Genomic DNA, 20,902 nt, shown 5'->3' on the forward strand with positions numbered 1-20,902 from the left:
TAAACAAATTAAATATAAAACGAAATAAATAAAATAAATAGAATGCCTTAACAGGCAATGCAAAAAAGAAAATAAATAATACTAATAAATAAATAAAAATAACGTAGCCTACTTAAACTAATGATCACTGGGCCTTGCATTAGGCTACTTACTCCAGGAAAAGTATATTGCTGACTGACTGCGGTCGCAGACTTGTGCGTCTTTCTTCCATGATCCGCCCACACACACTGAATGCCCTCTCTGACGGTGCAATAGATCATGCGAGAATGCTCAAAATAAAACGCGCGAATTTTAAGAATTGTTTCCAAGTGTCTGACTTGTCTTGCTTTGCTTTTGTCATTAAAGAGCCGCTTTAATTTTCCTCTCAACTTCATTTGTTGACCGTTTCTATTACTCGCCAAATTCCACCATTCCCCGCGGGTCTCCCGCAAAGTTTTCTGACCGCCCACTCCCGCCCGCAGCAAAGGTAAAACCGCCCGCTCCCGCGAGATTTGCATTGGGTCCCGTGGGTCCCGCGGGAGCCCAAACCCAATGCAGCCCTCTACTTTGGTGGACACACGGCCTTATTGTTCCCATGAGGTAGATGCACATTGCACATCATGTAGTAGAGACCAGGGTTAGTTGTCACAAGAGTTGTATCTATAAGTCAAAATGGTTCTTTGAAATGTTCAAGTGTTTTGTTTTTGTTTTTTGTTTTTTTTAAGTCAACACTTTGTAGTATTTGTATTTATAATACAACATAACCTCCAAAATATAGTATATAAAGTATAGTGCGACAGTTAGCCTGGACCCCATATTGAGTTGTTATTGAATTTGAGCTTCATTGTGGAGTTAATTGGATGCTTTTGCTGGTATACACTGCAGTATAGAAGATATGTAACTTCTATTACAGAGGTTTACAAGATTATGGATGAGATAGACATTATACATTCAGATGCAACAGCTCAGACAACCACCAATGAATGCATCTCTCTTGATTAAGCAAATGTACTTGTCATTCTTTTCCACCCACACTTTATCTACAGCCTCACTACAGCAACCTTCTCCCCAGAGTAAACTGATGTTAAGTACCATACTAAAGTGTACAATAACAACGTGGATCTCAATAACTCATACTTATGATCCATCTTGTAATATGTGTGCTACCTTATGACTAAAATGTCATCATTCCACCTATATAATTCTCTTTAAACTATGGTAATTCATCTTTCTGTCATAGAAAGTTTTTTTTCTTAATCTTAAATTCGCTGGGGTTTTGTTTTTTTTGTTTTTTTGTTTTTTTCAAATTTAGTTTTTATTCCATTTTAGTTTGATATTTTGAAACTAAAACTGTAAAACTTCTGTGCCAAATACTGAAGGAATTAAAAAATAAAATTATATTTAATATGGAGCTTTATGGTAAAGAGAATATTCAAAATACACCAACTTTATAGTACAAAACTAATTATCTTGCATAACATTGTTTCCATTAATTTTCTGTTCATTCATGTTTCTGATTCTTTGTGAAAATGAAAGTAGCAAAGAATCACAAATTGTCTTCCAGCCATCACAATCTTGTGTGACACTGTATAGGAGGCAAATCCAAAGCTGTAATTTCACACTTAAGTCTGTTTACCCAACAAACACAAGCTGTTGTATTTGTTGGATCAATCTGTGATGGCAGAGACATTGTGTAGCTGGATAAAAAGGGCTTTTTCTTATCACTCCACTTCAGTTGCAGAGGGCCCATTAGACTTTCATAAACGTCTGTCCAGACAAGTCCAGCGAGTCCTGACTGATGTTCCATTAGATGTGCTGCAACGCACTACTCGGGGGAATTCACTAAAAATTAATTGCACCTGCCAATAGCTTTTATTTGCATGCCTGGTTCTAGAATTATGCACATCAGGAAATGCAGAAAACAACAATAATAATTTTAATGTATATACTCTACCATTCAAAATCTGGGGGCAGTAACTTAAAAAAAAAAAAAAAAAAGAAAAAAAAAAGAAGTTAATACTCTTAATTAGCCAGAACAAATTAAATTGATCAAACATGACAGTAAAGACATTTATAATGTTACAAAAGATTTCTATATCAAATTAATGCTGTTTTTTGAACTTTCTATTGAAAGAATTCTGAACAAAATATATCCACAAAAATATTAAGCAGCACAACTGTTAATAATACTAAGTGTTAATAATACAACTGTTGATAATACTAAAAAAAAATTCTTAAGCACCAAATCAGCATATTAGAATGATTTCTGCGGGATCATGTGTGGAGTAACTGCTGAAAAATATATTCAAATAAAAAACAGTTATTTGAAATTGTAATAATATTTCACAATATTAGTGTTTTTACTGTAATCGATTAAATACAGTCTGGGTGAACATAAGAAACTTCTTTCAAAAACATGAAAAAAAAAATCTTACAGATTGACAAAACAAATTATCAATACATTTGTAAAAAAATAATTTGATAATAATAGCGAAATAGACCTTGGTGAAATATCATTCAACCACTACTGTATACATATATTTGAACTGTATTGGTTGGCCATGTGGAAGCAGCAGCAGGAAAATGTGCACTTCATTACTGTGACATAAGGAAGGTTTGATATGGTAGATCATCTCTAGAGTTTCCATGAATTATTGACACCTAATTAGTCCGCACACAAACAGACCCATACATAACCATGTTTTTCTGCTTTAATTTAATTCATTTGGCATTTCTACGAATGTTTTGAATGATTCCACACACTTTAACAGCATATGCAAAGTTCTTTCACCTCTCTAATGTACCAGATGTCTCAAGGTTGTTTTGCCAGTATGCTTGCATGTGTCCCCAAAGGCCTTTCTCAAAATCTGTCTCTGACAATGGAGATTATCATAATGTAATTTGATGCTGCTGTGTAACTGAATGGGCTTTTAATGTTTAGCCTGTTGATAATGAGTCTTTTCCTAGAATGAACCCAGGCTTTGCTAACACATCACATACTGAATAAGATGGTGAGCGTTCACCTCAGATGCAAATTTCACAGAGGGAATTGATGTGTGCACATCTGCAAAACTTTTCCCTATTTTAGGTAGCATCTCGGATGAAGGTAAAGAAAACATAGAGAGAAAGAAATATGAGATTGCAGCTCCCCACAGCGCTGACTCATTTCATAGACTGAATGCTACTGGAACCATCTGCACACTACGACAATATTTTCTCTGTTTTGTTTGCATGGAGATCCCAGAAAGTTTGCAAATAGAAGCTAGTCCAAAAGTAGATTTATTTGAACCTAGTCTCATAGTAATTCTTCAATCTTTACCTGACCATGAAAGCAAATCTTCAGATTTCCCTTGACTAGCTGTATGCAGCTCAGGTAGCTCCTGGGACTGAATGAAACAATCAGGCCAATCAACACTGTTCAGGATCATGCTGCCATAAATCACACATGTGATGCTGACCTGCCAAATACTGCATTCATCAGTCTGATGGCTGGGTGAGCCTTCCAGATATAGAGTTTGAGAATCACCATATTCATGTGTAGACTCATACAGAGCTCCGGTTCTTGACCTACTTGCATTACTAATGCAAAGATCAACATCTCTTATAGATCAGATAAAATGAGTAGCCTCTGGGAAGAGTACACAGAGAAAGTTTTTTGTGTATTGTGTGAATTCTGATGTATTTGATAAAAACTTGTCTATTATTTTAATTTGTATCTATCGCGCTGTTCCAAAACCTAGCGAGCTGCCGACTGAGGCAATATTTTAAGGCATCATATTATACATGCTTATGATTCAAATTCTGAGGCAGAATTGCATGTATTCGTTGTTGCAATAAGCAGGGGCGGACTTAGTGATTTGGGGGCCCTAAGCAATTCCATGTATGGGGCCCCTACACACCAACTATTCGTTCTTTTACATTTGTGACCCTTATTTTTCTTCCTCTTCCTCTCTCTCTCTCTCTCTCTCTCTCTCTCACACATACTCAACTGAACCTTTTTTTTCAAGAATTTACCCCAAGTGAGAGGGGAACTACTAAGCCTAACTAATATACGCAGATACTAATAAAGCAAATAAAAATATAAGGAACACTGTAAATACATAAACTGTAAATATAAATGTAATGTAATTATAGCCATCATGTTACTGTATAAGACCACTACAGATACATTAAATAATCAACAATCATACAAATCATGGATTTGACTTTCATGGATAGACTCCCTACAATACCATGCACGTAGACAGTATACATCCCAACTAATCCTAACTTTTCTTCAATTAATAGTAAAAAATTGCCTCCTTTCTTCTCTTTCTCTGGATTATGGTGTCTTCTTTGGTGATTGAAATCACAGTGCATTATTCTTAATAACGGTATGTATATACACCAACCATTTTATAACACAGCTCTGAAACACGGTCATTCTAATCTCTACAAATTTCATGCTCAGCTGACTGACAGATAAACCTTGCACTCTCAAAATGTATTGTTCAACTGAACTGTGTACAGGCATTTTAGACACTTGCTTGTCTTTGAATGAGCTGAGTTTTGTAGTGTATTTATTTCAGTATAGAAATTAACTATAGAAATGTATCTCAGTATTTTTATAAGCAAAGGTCTCCTGCTAATGAGCTCACACTCACTGTAGCTGTAAATGTTCTGCTTGTGTATATGCAGTACTAATGGAATGGTCTACTCTAATGGACCCAATGTATTGTGCTAATATGAAGGAATTTTTGTATTTTTTAAATCCATATTTTGTATGAGCCTAACAGATAATGGCAGAAAATTACCAGTACTTTTTCTAAAAAAAAAAAAAAAAATTCCCTTGTGGTAGTTGGCCGACCAGCTTGGCTCTCAGGCTGACCAACTGAAACCCTAAGCCCAGCCAACAGACCAGCCTGACCAGTTTGGAAGACCAACTAAGAACTGCAAACCAGCTTGGGCTGATTTAAGATGCTTTTTTTCCCAGCATCTAAGTGTGAAATTAGTTTCTGGTTAAGCGCAGAGCATAATTTATGTGGCTAGCAGAGTTGTGGCCTGGTGTTTGAATCATTTACTTTCACGTAAGGCAACTCGCTTTTGGGAGAGAACTTAGATTTGTGTGTGTGTGTGTGTGTGTGTGTGTGTGCAGAGAACTATGGTTGACTTAAGGATTGTTGTAGCAAGTTGATCAGACCCTTTCTAGTGAATCTCCAAGGGGATGTTTGGGGAATAATATTTGTTTTTCCAGGCCATTGTCTGATTCAAACAGTCAATTGAGTGGGAGAAAAATCGATTACTGTCCGACGATCCTCAATTGAGACCGTCAAATTAGTCCAAGGCTCTTGGATATTGAAGACAGTCAGCGACACAATCTATTGCTTGCAGACAAGATGCTTATCTGAGAGATGCATATGTCCTGGCTCACCTTGCTTTGGCTCTACATTACGCAGATACATTGTAATCTAGGAGCATCATGACGGTGGGTGTCAGAACACGGAGGCTGGGATCTCAAGAAAGGAAAGAATGCTTTTATTCTCACTGAGTGAGAGAGTCCAAGGTCAAGGTGTTCTTGGATGCTATAGTTTCACACATACATCACAGGAAGATGACAAAACACCTGAGGAAGAGTGAAGAGGAGTTAGAGAGCCAAAAAGAAAGCAGCCTTTGAAATGAAGCAGCATTCAGTCACCACTGGTGGGGATAACGTGTCTTATGTAAGCGAATGGGTTTACTTTAAAATTTTATTTGTTAAATTTAAACCATAATAGTTACTTTTAAAATATAGTAATGTTACAATATTGTTACTCAGTTACCTTCCATAAAAAAAAAACATATTTAGCATACATATACATATTTAGTTACAGTTTTAACTAGTAACTTGTAATGAAACAATAAAACAATACTATAACATGTTACTTTTCATTAAAAGTAAACGTAACTTTAGTTGCTGTACTTTTAATAAATATTAAAAAATGGTGCAGAAACAATTTTTTACAAATGGCAAGTAACACTGAAATTAATATTTTCTTGTAAAACATTTCAATAATCTTTGTTTTGTTTACATTGAAAAATCTATGTATGTTATTTATATAATTATATATTTTTAATAATCAATTTTAAACAATATTGTAACACATTACTTTTAAAGCCGCTTTTTCAGCCGCAATATATTATATTTATCCTATAACTGACAATATCTTCTCTTTCCATCTGTGCTGTCAAAAACAGCACTAAATGAAAACGTTACACCGGTATGTTTGTTCTGCTTCAATTCTCTGTAATTTCATTTTATCTGTTGTTGTCTTGTTGAGTTAGCAATGTGCGTTGCACACTGTTCTAAGTTGAAATAGCTTTGGTGACGACTGTCCTTGCAAGCTAATGCACGACCCTTTCACCCACTGCGCGTCAATTTGTTTTTGACCTTGTCCCACTCTTGCTCTTGAGGCTTCTGGCTGCATTATAATCAGTTACAGTCCTTTCGGATACTATTATGCATTCGTTAATAATGTTAGAATATATTTTGTGGCAAGGCTGTGCGTGATGTTACAGTGGAGCGGTCGAGATGGCGTATGAAGTCTGTCCAATGAGGAATCGGTTCTGTCCAGTTTCAGATTCTGGTCCATTTGCTTCCCTGGCTAGATGGAGCACAAGTTTACTTATGTAATGTACCGTTACAAGCATCACACACACAAGCTCTCTTACACACAGAGGCACAGAGAGTAAATGATAGATATGTGGGTGCTTTATGAGCAAATGCAGCCCTGGGCCCGTAATGAGCTGCAGTATGAGTTTGAATGAGTTCACTGCACAGAGCGACTTTAATGAAACAGTCTAATGACATCAGCTCGAGCAGGGAAAGATAAAGATGACATATTGTCCTATAATAATCAAAGTGAACTTCAGAGTTAATGTCAGGCTTGTGTTTTCAGGTCTCATTCTGTTGTTGACGCAGTTTCAAGGTGGCAGCCGGTGTGCAATCAGAAAGACGTCAATGAAAGAGGTTTTTTTTTTTTTTGCACTTGAAGACAGTCTTTGTTTTATCTTAGCAGGGTGCAACTTAATGGTAGACTTAATGGTTTTAGTTTGTGATTTTTGCCAGATTATTATTATTATAAATTTTTTTTTTTTTTGATTTATTTTGCTGCACCATATGAACGTTTGTCTTCACATATTTGCATTTGTTTTCAGTCCAAAAACTTACAATTGATGGAAATGGAAATGCTTCCACTTATACAGCAATTTTTTTAAATATGTTAATGAATTTCAACATCTGCATTAGTAATTAAATATATGGGAACTGTGATTTTTCTGTAGAGTTTTAGTGAAAGTCATTTAAATTGCTTCAATTATTGAAGCAGCTACGCTTGGCAGTGCCTTAGTGACTATACCCAACCCTCGCCAATGGAGCTATATTTGGAAAGAGACCTAGAGTATGTGTGTGCATTTGTGAGCGGCACTTGTGAAAATGAGCTGCAAATGTAGTCCTCAGGAGTGTCGTGATAACCGTGATCAGCTCTCCTCATGTCCTGAATGAGATCCATGGAGCCAGTGCTGTTGCTTGCTGATGAAGCATAAACCAGCTAAATTATGAGAGACTAAGACCGAATCTGTTTACATGAACACGTGCTTGATGTGGCGAGCAGAATCTGTGTCATAACATTGACAATCTGTTTAATTAACAAGGATTGACGTAAATCCATAATGGGATGTTTGCTACAGTCATAAGGCTTCTAATCACCACATGTAATCCATCTGCTGGAGGTTGAAGCTGTAAATGTCCACATTTCTGCACCGCCCACACTGGTGCCCTTATGTTGCATTTTATAACGCTGTTGTCTTCTTAAACAGGCTGCACTATGACACCTACGTTTCTGAAATTACCCATCTGGTGAGCTTTGTCTTCCTGGTGCATATCTCAAAGTTCCCCAGGCTGGAAAGTCAAAGTGATACAGACTAGTTTAAGCCGTCAGCCCATCTGAAAAAAGACTGTATTAACACAACACACAGCAGCTCTCATAGTCTCAAAAAATGCAGATATCTTGTCACATCATTATCCTAATTGATTTTTGTTGATGCCTGACATCTTGTGACACCTATGGCAGTTGTTCTCGATTGGTTTCTGCGTTAGGACTATGATCGACCATCAATAGAGATACAGTTTTTTCTAGTTCTTAAATATCCAACACCGTTTTCATAAATTGCTTTTTACAACCATTCATTTTCTAGTGGAAACAGTACATTGAAATTAGAAATGACAATTTAGAGCATCAAGGTTGTAAAAATACATTCAATTAAGTAAATTGTTATTGCTCAAATCATTGAATTGTAACAAATGTAGGGTTGCAAAATTCTGGGAGTTTTTAACGATGGAAACTTTCCATGGGAATTAACGGGAATTTATAGGAATTTATGGGAATTAAAGGATTAGTCCACTTTTAAATAAACTCTTCCTGATAATTTACACCCCCCCATGTCATCCAAGATGTTCATGTCTTTCTTTCTTCATTCGAAAAGAAATTAAGGTTTTTGATGAAAACATTCTAGGATTATTCTCCTTATAGTGGACTTCAATGGCCTCCAGACGGTTGAAGGTCAAAATTACAGTTTCCGTTTCTGGTCATCCAGAACAAAACAATTTGTTTTTAACAAATACAAATTACAAATACATCACAGCTTAACTACAAGTTTAAAAAAACTTACATGTTAAAATAGAGGAAATTAAATGTAGCCTAGCTATCATCATGAAATGTCTACTCAGGTGACAACACCAAAAAAGAAAGAGAAACATCGGACCTTATAAAAATTTGGCAAGACACATTGCTATGTGACATCAACATGCATTTATCATTCTTACAATCACCACAAGAATGTCCACCTTTACAGTGATATCTGTTAAAATTCAATTCAAACACTTGATAAGAGCAGTGTGGATATTATTAACAACACTAACATAACAACAAAGCTAATGTTTTATATTAAAGTACAATCTAAGAAAAGAAAAACAAACCTTTAACCTTTAATTAAATTAAGCTTAGGCCTACTGAATCTCAGGCTATTGTCAGATAAAGCGCAACCAAACTGATGTGTGTTTACTGTGCGTGTCAGCATGTTGTCTCTGATGGGGGGCGGGGTGGATGGGGCGTGGCAGAAGCAGGCGATTATCGATATATATTTTTTACATATCGCCCAGCCCTAGTGGCAGCTCAACATACTGTAGTACCAAAAAAAAAGCAAACAAAATTTCAATGTATTCATTTAATATTATTTTATTTTATAGAGGCTATAAAGAATTGTCATGTATTAATCGCTTTTTCAATCTGTCCATGTTGACTTTTTGCTAATTTGACTAGATTCTTCCAAAGATGAATTTGCCATGCCAGAATACTGTACTTTTAATTGGATGTACGACCCTTGACGTCAACATTTTCTTTTTCCTTTGGTATACCTATTTTTATTTTGCTGTCCTAGCTTTGTTTAATAAGATAGTTAGTTGGACTTTTGTTTTCCCTTCTGTCAACAATCCTGTCGGAATAGACTTACCTGTTGCGAACCACTGAATTAGTGAGTGTTACTTTGGGTGCTACGGCACTGCTGTTTTCCCATGTGGCCTTTCTCAGGATTGCGAGCCTGTGGTTGGAGGTGGCTGATGCTGATGGCCCAGCTGCTGCCTGTGTCTGATTTAAGGCCCGGCTTCAGGAAATGGCTGCTCATGAGTCCAGGCACGTCACAGTCTCCAGACCAGAGGAAGTTCACTGCTATTCACCACTGATGCCTAAATGAGACTCTTCTGTCCTGTGATGGCTCTGGCACACACACCTCACTCTCTCTCTTTCACAATGTCAGATAACAGCACTTCCTTTTCTGAGACACTTCATTCTTATCATTTCCTGCTCCAGCTCTGTGATGAATCACTGTTTTTTTCTGGTTAGAGGCCCAGCAAACTAATTCTTCTTCTCTGGCTCCATACACTTTGGCCTTTCATTTTCTTTCTCTTGTTTAGGAGTAAATTTCTTATGTCTTTTAATGAAAATGTGCTCTCAAAGTGTGACACAATGCACAAATAGGTCCAAGTGCAATATTATTTATCATCAAATTTAATTAAGCTGTTAGGAAAAGTGCAGATGGGGAATGATTAATGTTTGTCATCACATAATTCTATCTATCTATCTATCTATCTATCTATCTAGGGCTGGACAATAATTCAATATCAATATATATCGCGATATAATTTTTTTCAATAACGGTGATATGATTTTTAAACACATTTCCGGTATTTCGATATATACATTACAGCATCACTGACTTGAGGCGCAGCCGTTAGAAAGAGCAGAACGCGATTGGCTATTTGCGTGATGACGTACACCACAGAGACATGCAGCCACCAGCCAGTGCTCAACAGTTGTACGCTAAGATCAAACGCGAACAGGGCAAGTTTTACAAAATGAGTACACCTGATGCAAATGCGACGGAACAAGCTTCTACAACTTGATGAAAATATGTGTGCAACTACACCGTGCTGGTTAATGTTTGGCGCAGGAGAATGTGTGAAATAAAAACTTTAAACACGGATACTTTATTCTGTATGAGCTATGTGTCACGTGGCTAGTGTTATTAAACTCATCGCGGTGCTTCGCGCTGAAACCGAGCATATGCGCGCTCCACCTGTATATCATAAAAACAATCGTATTTTTCATGTGTTCGTATTCAAACTCCAGTTCTGACTGCATCGTGAGCAAAATACAAACAACACACGTGCTGTGCTGAGGTAAACAGCCTACGGCTTGCGTATTTGAACGCAGCTAGAGCAGGCAGAGGTGAATGAGCAGCACTTTTGTGTTATTTGAATTCTCCGCTGTAATGCGATCTCATGTGAACATATTTTCCATTTGTGCTGGTAGATTACAGCAAAACAATCCACTTCCGAGAGAAGTGATGCTTCCTCATGCATAATACTGCATTTATAATCTTATGCATACTACAGCGCAGTGATTGGATTAAATTAGCTTTATGTCATGAATATATATGTCGAGATTCGCTCGAAACGGTCTACGTCAGCATGTTCGACCATGCCCATACTTGGGCCGAAAGTACACGATTAAGTCAGATTTTGTGACGTTGCTCCGACTCAGCTTTTCAAACAGGAAGACAGAAATCGCTATGAAAAATGCAAAAATAACTATTTTTCACTTATGAATAACATTGAGTACCTTTAGTGTTTTCAATGATGTGCAGCCTATACATATCTGTTTACATCTCAAAAAAAGTGTTTTGGGGTTTCATGACCCGTGAAGAATAATAAAATCAGCCTATGTTATAGTTTAATGTTAAAGATATTAATATTACTAAAGTGAGTGAGTCTTATGTTTATTTTTATGTTTGTATGAAGGCTAAATACAAATAAAAGCTGAACATAAATTTATTTGTACTGTTTTTATTTCTAAAATATTATGTAGTTTTATAGGAAGAGATTTCATAGATTTGGCAAATTCATTTTTCAGACGTTTGTAGGTACAGACATCCGTTGTGGCTGTTCTTGGCAGTTTTTCTGAGGCTATTATATAGTTCATATCGATATCAGAATTATATCGTATCGACCGAAATTAAGAATTATATCGTGATATAAATTTTGGCCATACCGTCCAGCCTTATATCTATCTATCTATCTATCTATCTATCTATCTATCTATCTATCTATCTATCTATCTATCTATCTGTCTGTCTGTCTGTCTGTCTGTCTGTCTGTCTGTCTGTCCGTCCGTCCGTCCGTCCGTCCGTCCGTCCGTCCGTCCGTCCGTCCGTCCGTCCGTCCGTCCGTCCGTCCGTCCGTCCGTCCGTCCGTCCGTCTGTCATTCTATCTATCTGTTGTTCTGTCTGTCATTCTGTCGTTCTAGCATTAATAAAAAGTCTATAAACTTTAAAAAATAAAAAGGACTATCATGATTCCTTGATTAAATCCAAGTACACGATTTAAAAAAAAAACAACCTCCATTGCAATTTACCCATGTCTTGTAAACGGCAAATTACAGGCTGTTAAGGCTATTGTTTGCTTAGTTCTATTTTTAGTACCATAAAAAAAAATCTGCTTACTCGATTAATCGTCAAAATAGTCGACTGATTACTCGATTAGCAAAGTAATTGTTAGTGACAGCCCTATACGTATTTTTCTATTAAGTGTCCATACAAAAAATTGGGATAATGCACAGTCACTCAGTCATTATCACAAATAATCACCCTGTCTGGGTTTATTTTGCAATAATGACCAACTGACTGTACATTATATCCTACATATATTAGAGATGTCAGAAGTACTTGAACCAACTGCTATTTTATGTAGAAACTCAACAAAAATGTCTATAGATAATGAAGGCGCACCAGGCAGTGATTCAAAAAATTCAGTTTTAGCTGACATCGACAAAAGTAAAAATAAATGAGAAACATTGTTAAAAGATACTATATCGCAATCACAGACATTCTTACAGGATGAGATTTCACAGAGGACCCCTGAGTTAGCTGAACATAAGTTCTCCTGTAGTTTTTTTTATAATGCTTTTTTGTGAATTCAATGCAGTCTTGCCTATAGGGCAGTAGTAGTCCCATCTAAATGGGTCTATAGACAGAATAGGAATATAATTCTATTGTTTTCCACTGACTGAGACATTTTACTTCACTATTCAATATGTCATGACAAGTTGCAGATGTCAGGTGAAGTGCTGTTCCAAATACTCCCTGTATGCAGCAAAATGAGGTGTGCACGCCCAGAAGTGCTGAGCTATTGCTTTTCGAAATTGATCTGTGCTAACTGGCCAGCCTCTCCATCTCTGCCTGTCTCTGTTACTCTCTTCTCTGTTCCATTCAATCCAGTAGTTCATCAGACGGTCCCGGCGCTGCGTCTGCGCATTACCAGCATGACATCACAGTTTCTGATCCTCATGGCATGTTTGAGTTGATGACCATGTTTGTGCATTGTAGCATTCGCTTCTCTTTGTGTCAGGTAACGCATTCAGTCAATCCACCTGGGGAGGGCGACAGGCTTTAAGACGGCCGATGAATTCCAATGGCTTTATCGGTCCCCTGCAGCTGGCTTTGGCTTTTTCCACCGTATGGTCTCCTCCCACAGCACATTGCATATGCCTTTTCAATTGGGGTCATGGCTCAGGCTGATAGCGAACTGTATTCCTTCCTAACTGGAGGGCTCCCTGCGCTAGCCGTCAATCTGGCAGTGTGCAGCAGATTGGCTGGTGGTCTCGCTGAGGCTCAGGATTCATTCCATTGGCTTATATTGTGTCATTCTATGAATTAACAATGAAGATTGATGACACCGCCACACAACAGTGACAATCAGTCCAGGCTTTGAATATGACTCGGATTTCATATATTGTGCACATGTGGAGCGTGTGCATCAGAGGTAATCGTGTGAATAGGATATGTACTGTGGAATTGAAGTTGGAAGCAAAATGCTTTTACCAACTCAGTTTTATCTTATCTAAGAGTGACGCTCTATTCAGTATTTATTTATTTTTTTGGTTGTTTCATTCTGGAATTTTCTGTGCTTTTTATTTTGACAGGAGTGTGGCGAGGAGATGGGACATTTTTGGGTGAGAGATCGGAGAAATGAGATTTGATTTTTATAATATATATATATATATATATATATACAGTACAGTCCAAAAGTTTGGAACCACTAAGATTTTTAATGTTTTTAAAAGAAGTTTCGTCTGCTCACCAAGGCTACATTTATTTAATTAAAAATACAGTAAAAAACAGTAATATTGTGAAATATTATTACAATTTAAAATAACTGTACTATTTAAATATATTTGACAAAGTAATTTATTCCTGTGATGCAAAGCTGAATTTTCAGCATCGTTACTCCAGTCTTCAGTGTCACATGATCCTTCAGAAATCATTCTAATATGCTGATTTGCTGCTCAATAAACATTTATGATTATTTTCAATGTTGAAAACAGTTGTGTACTTTTTTTTTCAGGATTCATTGATGAATATAAAGTTCAAAAGAACAGCATTTATCTGAAATACAAAGCTTCTGTGGCATTATACACTACCGTTTAAAAGTTTGGGGTCAGTACGAATTTTTATTGTTATTTTTTTGAAAAGAAATTAAAGAAATGAATACTTTTATTCAGCAAGGATGCATTAAATCAATCAAAAGTGGCAGTAAAGACATTTATAATGTTACAAAAGATTAGATTTCAGATAAACACTGTTCTTTTGAACTTTCTATTCATCAAATAATCCTGAAAAAAATATTGTACACAAATATTTTGTACAATTGTACACATTAAATGTTTCTTGAGCAGCAGATCAGCATATTACAATGATTTCTGAAGGATCATGTGACACTGAAGACTGGAGTAATGATGCTGAAAATTCAGCTTTGCCATCACAGAAATATATTACTTTGTGAAATATATTCAAATAGAAAACAGTTATTTTAAATTGTAATAATATTTCACAATATTACTGTTTTTACTGCACTGTAAAACTTTTTGCTGTAAATTTACAGTAAAATACTGGCAGCTGGGTTGCCAGCCACTTACTGTATTTTTACAGTACTACTTCTGTAAACAACATTTACAGTATAGTGCTGTAATTATCAAATACAGTATCCTGCTGTAACATTATGTACTTTTACAGCATTATACTGTTTATCTACAGCTATTAACTGCATTTATACAGCTTTTCATACTACACTTATATTTGTCATTAAATAATTAAAAAATATACTTTTGTTATGTTATGGCAAAGGAAATGGAAAGCAACATACTCTTGAGTTTTAAAACTTTTATTATTTTTTTTATGGAAAAAAGCAGAAAATTGCAATGTTGAAAGGTCAACATTTTAAATGCACTCAGCAGTTATCAATGAACAATACAGCAATCTTATTTACATTTAACATTTTTTCAAATGTGGAGTAAAAACAAATAGTAGGCCTACAAGTTTTTCAGTACTGCTCCTTTTTTGCACAGTGTTGCCAGTCTTGGAAGTCACTTTCCCTTCTTGTTTCTTGAGCCGTGTTCATGGTTGATGTCAAAGTACCTAAAAAAGCAGAAAAGAAAGAGAAAAAAAAGGAGAGAGAGAAAACAGTAATGAATATTGTGAATATATGCACCATAGCATTTTTGTGAACATAAGGACTAACAGCCTAAGCATTTGATTGCAGCAAGTTAAAATGTCCAATTAACACTTCAGAAAAGATGCAACTAAAAAAATAATGCTTATAATTGTATTCAATGAAATTGTTTATTCATTGAATGGACTATATGCACAACTGCTTCCGCATTGTACGTCGTACTACATCTCGAGAGTTTCTGGTAAAAGCATTCAGCTCCCCTCCATACAACACTAACCTGCTGCAGTCCACTGCTCGTCTTCTCATTAACTGTTTTTCTCTTACTGTTTTTCTCTTACCGTTTTTCTCATATTTTATACCTGTTGAATTTAGCTTGTGTGTGTTGGAGCTCTTATCCCAGTCTTTTAAAATAGTATAATAAATAAGTGGTACCTGCCTCGAGACATTTAGCAATGTTAAATATTTAAATTCATCTTTAAGGGTTAGTTCACCCAAAAATTAAATTTCTGTTGTTAATTTCTTGCCCTCGTGTCGTTCCCGTAAGACCTTTGTTCATCTTTGGAACACAAATGGAGATATTTTTTGATGAAATCTGAGAGCTTTCTGTTCCTCCATAGGCAGCAGCACAACTTACACGTTCAGTAGGAAACAGATTGTTAAAGTAATCCATGTGTCTCTGCGACATTTGACAGAAAGCTCTCACATCAAAAATATCTTAATTTGTGTTCTGAAGATGAGCAAAGGTCTTACAGGTGTGGAACAACATGAGAGTGAGTAATTAATGACAGAAATTTCATTTTTTGGTGAACTAACCCTTTAAACAGTAACACACTGACAGCTGACTGACAAATATACTTTGAATATTAAGAATTTGAATACTAAGAATTACACACAGTGAAATGATTGTCAATGAAAAATAGGGATTAAAATATTTAATAAAAGTAAATGAAGGTTTGTCCTGAACTTATTCATCAGGTCTCACACACACTGCAGCATCGATCACTAAGCAGAAATAGGCAAGTTTTATTATTTCAAAACATGTGTTACAAGCCTCAGTGCAAGTAGTCCATTATTTGCCATAAACCTGATTACATCACATGTGAAATTAGGTGCAATACTTACATTAACATAACCATATTTCACAGAAGGTCATTTTCCCCCTTCCTGGTTCTTGAGCCATGTTTAGGGTATATGTCAAAGAGCCTAAAAGCAGAAAAGCAAAGAGAGAGAGAAAGAGAGAGAAGTGAATATTTTGCATTCATTCACCATAGCATTTTTGTGAACACAAGGACTCACAGCTAAGCATATGATCTCAGTAATGTCTCCTGTTACACTTCAGAAAAGATGCATCTTAAAATATTGCTTAAAATAATTGACAAAATAAAATCGTTTATTCACTGAATTCTTTGTCATAAACCTGATACACTTGAAAATAAGCACAACACTTACGTAAACAATGGAGCACATCAGATGATTGAGCCTGAAACGAGAGAGAAAAAAAAAAAAAAAAAAAAACTGTTTAAAAATCAGGTTGTAAGAATAACATATGCTAAGGTTGTCTATAACATGAAACATCAGTGTTACTGCATGAAGCGCTGAGAACAGAGTAACGTTAACCGTTTGCTCATGAGAAGTTTAACATTTCAAGATCAAACCAATCATGACAACATAGAAACGCGAACTAAAAGCTCCAGAAAAGACTGACTTACCGTATTCTCAGCCGAACAATCGTTTATCCGTCTTCTCGACACAGGCAAACGTTTTGATTAATCAGGCGGAAAATAACATCTCGAAAATAACGTCTTCTCAGCAGCGCCGTCCAGTCATCTCGCGTCTCAGGCAAACTGACGCTTCAAAAGCTTAAAACTGCACACTATATTCACTCAAATATCGTTTAATGATAACATTAAACCCTGAAGAGTCGACGTGAAACACTAAAAGCGTTGGGAGAGAAGCTAAAATGTATGCCTGGCCTAGAAATTTGAAATGAGCGCGGTAAAAAAAAATCAATCCCATAATGCAATGCTTCTACAGTATTATACTGTATTACGAGTGAAACGGGCTGAAAACAGAAAACTACTGTATATTTACAGACATTCTGTTAAATATACAGCATTTTACTGTTTTTATGAAAGTACAGTATAATACTGTTAGAAATTTCCTGTAAATTTACAGTAAAGTTTTACAGTGTGTATTTTTAATTAAATAAATGTAGCCTGGGTGAGCAGACGAAACTTCTTTTAAAAACATTAAAAATCTTAGTGGTTCCAAACTTTTGGACTGTACTGTATATATGTATTAAAATTAGTCTAATTAATCTAATTAATTACATGATGTGGCGATTAATCTAATTAATTGCAAATTTATTGTACATCAAATTTGTCTGAGAAATGATCCCCAAAAGATAATTTAAAGTCATTATTGTGTAAAGCATCAAATAGACATTTCAAAACATAGATTCAGAAAGAAATATTTTATTTAATTCAACAAAGAATTTATTACACAAACTTTTGGATCATGACGCTGAGTAAATGATGACTGAATTTAAATTTTTTTGTAAACTATATCTTTTTTTTTTTTTACTCAATATGGCCAACTGATGTTTTCTTAGAGAAGGCTACCAAGAAAGCTAGTTTACTAAGTTTATTAAATTAATTCACAATATATGCAAATTTATTATTAACGTGGGGGGCAATGCGTCACACAGGCACAATAGCGCTGTATGACAGATGTATCACTTTTATTTCGTTTTTCCTTTTTTATTCAAAATATTCACAAACTTGTTAACTATAGCCTATCATGAACTATTGGCTATATAGGCGTTGAGCACCTATATGGAAAAATATGTGAAAAAACTCTCTCACTCTTAGAAATACGAACTTTCCTGTCCAGTCAGACGTTATACTGTGCTCAAGCGCGCACTCTTCAGTTGCGAGCAAATGTGGAGGCATGCGCTGTATACTGTAAAAGAGCAAATTAGTTATGTTGTCAATTATTAAGTCATGAAATTAATAGGGATGCAATGATAGGATTTTTTGGGGCTGATGCCGATACCAATTTTAACAAACAATTATTGGCCGATTCCGATACCGATATTTGTCACATGTTCTCTTATTTGAAATTTTGTCAACAAAATAGATCAATTAAGTTCAAAAACACCTGCATTGAATTATACTAGGTAGTTTATTGCTGCATCATCAAATAATTTCTAATGAACATAAATTGGATCCATTTAACATTCAGCAGGCCTACATAAATACAACAGAACAAAGATACATATGAAATAAACTCTAAAAGTTCTTTTAAACAGTTTTCAGGTACAGAAATAAAGTGGGCTAAACAAATGTAAAGTTCTTCAGAGTTATTTTGCAGATTTAGTCAGTTTATTAAGCATCCCCGAAAATGCATAAGGTATGTATATTTTTGTTTACTGTTATTTGTAGTAAGTGTTTTGTGTAATTCGCTGTATGTTGATGATAATGCAATGGAGAGCGAGAGTTTAATGTGCATTCTTGTGCTGTATTTTGATTTTTGTTCTTTTTTTTTTGTGAAAACAGATGCAATAAACTTAATAAAACATCAGTAAAGTTTTGGCCATCATTCGGATGAGGTCCGCTACACTTACGAAAGTTACAAAAGTTATTTAGTCAAGAATAGTGTACGATCTTTTGTTATTTACTTTTGTTAATAACATTAAAGCGCATACAGCAGCGCTAGGATTACGCAACAGACATCATACAGCTCAGTGCCTTCACGCATTAATTAATAAACCAGCGGTTTGATATATCGGCCTTTTTCCTGCTATAGACGATATGCTGATGGTTGTAAATTAAGCAAAAATCGGCCGATAAATATCTCTAGAAATTACTAACAAGTCATCATGTGTTAGCTGGGAAGGATTTGCATGCAGGTGTGATGTTCATTCTATCCATCAGGATTTATTAAAGGTGCCCTAGATTATGTTTTTAAAAGATGTAATATAAGTCTAAGGTGTTCCCTGAATGTGTCTGTGAAGTTTCAGATCAAAATTACCCCATACATTTTTTTTTATAAATTTTTTTAACTGCCTATTTTGGGGCATCATTATAAACACGCCGATTTTATGCTGCGGCCCCTTTAAATCCCGTGGTCCCACAGAGCTTGCGCTTACCTTGAACAATGCCTTAACAAAGTTTACACAGCTAATATAACCCTCAAAATGGATCTTTACAAAGTGTTCGTCATGCATGCGGCATGCATGCGTCGGATTATGTGAGTATTGTATACTGTTATATTGTTTACTTCTGATTTTGAATGAGTTTGATAGTGCTCTGTGGCTAACGGGTAATGCTACACTGTTGGAGAGATTTATAAAGAATGAAGTTGTGTTTATGCATTATACAGACTGCAAGTGTTTAAAAATGAAAATAGCGACGGCTATCTTGTCTCCGTGAATACAGTAATAACCGATGGTAACTTTAACCACATTTAACAGTACATTAGCAACATGCTAACGAAACATTTAGAAAGACAGTTTACAAATATCACTAAAAATATCATGTTATCATGGATCATGTCAGTTATTATTGCTCCATCTGCCATTTTTTGCTATTGTTCTTGCTTGCTTACCTAGTCTGATGATTTGGTTGTGCACATCCAGACGTTAATACTGGCTGCCCTTGTCTAATGCCTTTTATAATGTTGGAAACGTGGGCTGGCATATGCAAATATTGGGGGCGTACACTCCGACTGTTACGTAACAGTCGGTGTTATGTTGAGATTTGCCTGTTCTTCAGAGGTCTTTTAAACAAATGAGATTTATATAAGAAGGAGGAAACAATGGTGTTTGAAACTCACTGTATGTAATTTCCATGTACTGAACTCTTGTTATTTAACTATGCCGAGGTGAATTCAATTTTTAATTCTAGGGCCTTTAAACACCTTTAATTGCCTGGTTAAAGTGAGATGTCAGTACTGTTTCTGACAACTGTGAATGAGGCAAAATCGAAACTTACCAGCCATGAGGCAAAAACCTAAATGTGGAGAAGCAGCAGAGGTGTCTGTCTGGCCCTCTTCAAATTCAGCCCTGCTATAAACATGTGAGTGAACACCTGTGTCTGCTGGTAAACTCATTAGAGGGTGGAGTGTCTCTGGGATTACAGATGTAGCAATTATTTTTGACTGTGCATTCATTAGTATTACTGCTAGGCATTAAACAAAGACAGCATTATAATGTATTTGCATTTTTATGTTACTACTGTGCCTGCAAAGGCTCTTGTTTTATTTCTTTGTTTGTTTATTGTGATATTTACCAGTAACTTTTGAAGGGTTTCTTGGTGGTTTTCAGAAGACTTTCAAAAGTGAGAAAGAAGTAATATCTAGAAACTGGGTTATCATTCATATTCATACACAACCGTGTGTGTGTAGGAAAAGTCTCTTATGCTCACTAAGGCTGAATTTATTTTATATTATTATTATTATTATTATTATTGAAAATAACTGATTTCTACTTTTTCTTAAAATGTGATTCATTTCTATTTCTAGTCCAATCTTTAGTGTCACATGATTCTTCATAAATCATTCTGATATGCAGATTTGGTGCTTAAAAAATATTTCTTATTATTTTCTATGTTGAAAACAGTTGTGCTGCGTAATGTTTTTATGAAAAGCTTGATGAATAGAATTCTGTGATGGATCAAAAGAACAGCATTTATTTGAAATAGAAATCTTGTAATATAATAAATCTCTTTACTGTCACTGTTTTTTTTATTGAAGGAGTAAAACGAATCTGAAGATATCTAAAAAAGTGGTTTTGTGGGAGGTCATACAATCTGCAGAGGTTTTTAAAACTGTTGAATAAACCTTCAG

General features: G+C 35.6%; 1 protein-coding gene and 1 long non-coding RNA gene across 12 annotated transcripts in view; one reads left to right on the plus strand and one right to left on the minus strand.

Moving 5' to 3' along the window:
* The window catches only part of grik4 (glutamate receptor, ionotropic, kainate 4), a 388,678-nt gene that overhangs the window by 99,854 nt on the left and 267,922 nt on the right, over positions 1-20,902 (plus strand). The gene's annotated exons all lie outside the window — the stretch shown is intronic.
* Positions 14,752-17,151, minus strand: LOC125248147. Its single transcript, XR_007180255.1, has 4 exons — positions 16,765-17,151; positions 16,505-16,535; positions 16,178-16,258; positions 14,752-15,021 (listed from the first exon to the last, which is right to left on the minus strand). It is a non-coding gene; the product is annotated as an uncharacterized LOC125248147 (long non-coding RNA).

Source organism: Megalobrama amblycephala, linkage group LG16 (assembly GCF_018812025.1).
Source record: "Megalobrama amblycephala isolate DHTTF-2021 linkage group LG16, ASM1881202v1, whole genome shotgun sequence".
NCBI lineage: Eukaryota > Metazoa > Chordata > Actinopteri > Cypriniformes > Xenocyprididae > Megalobrama > Megalobrama amblycephala.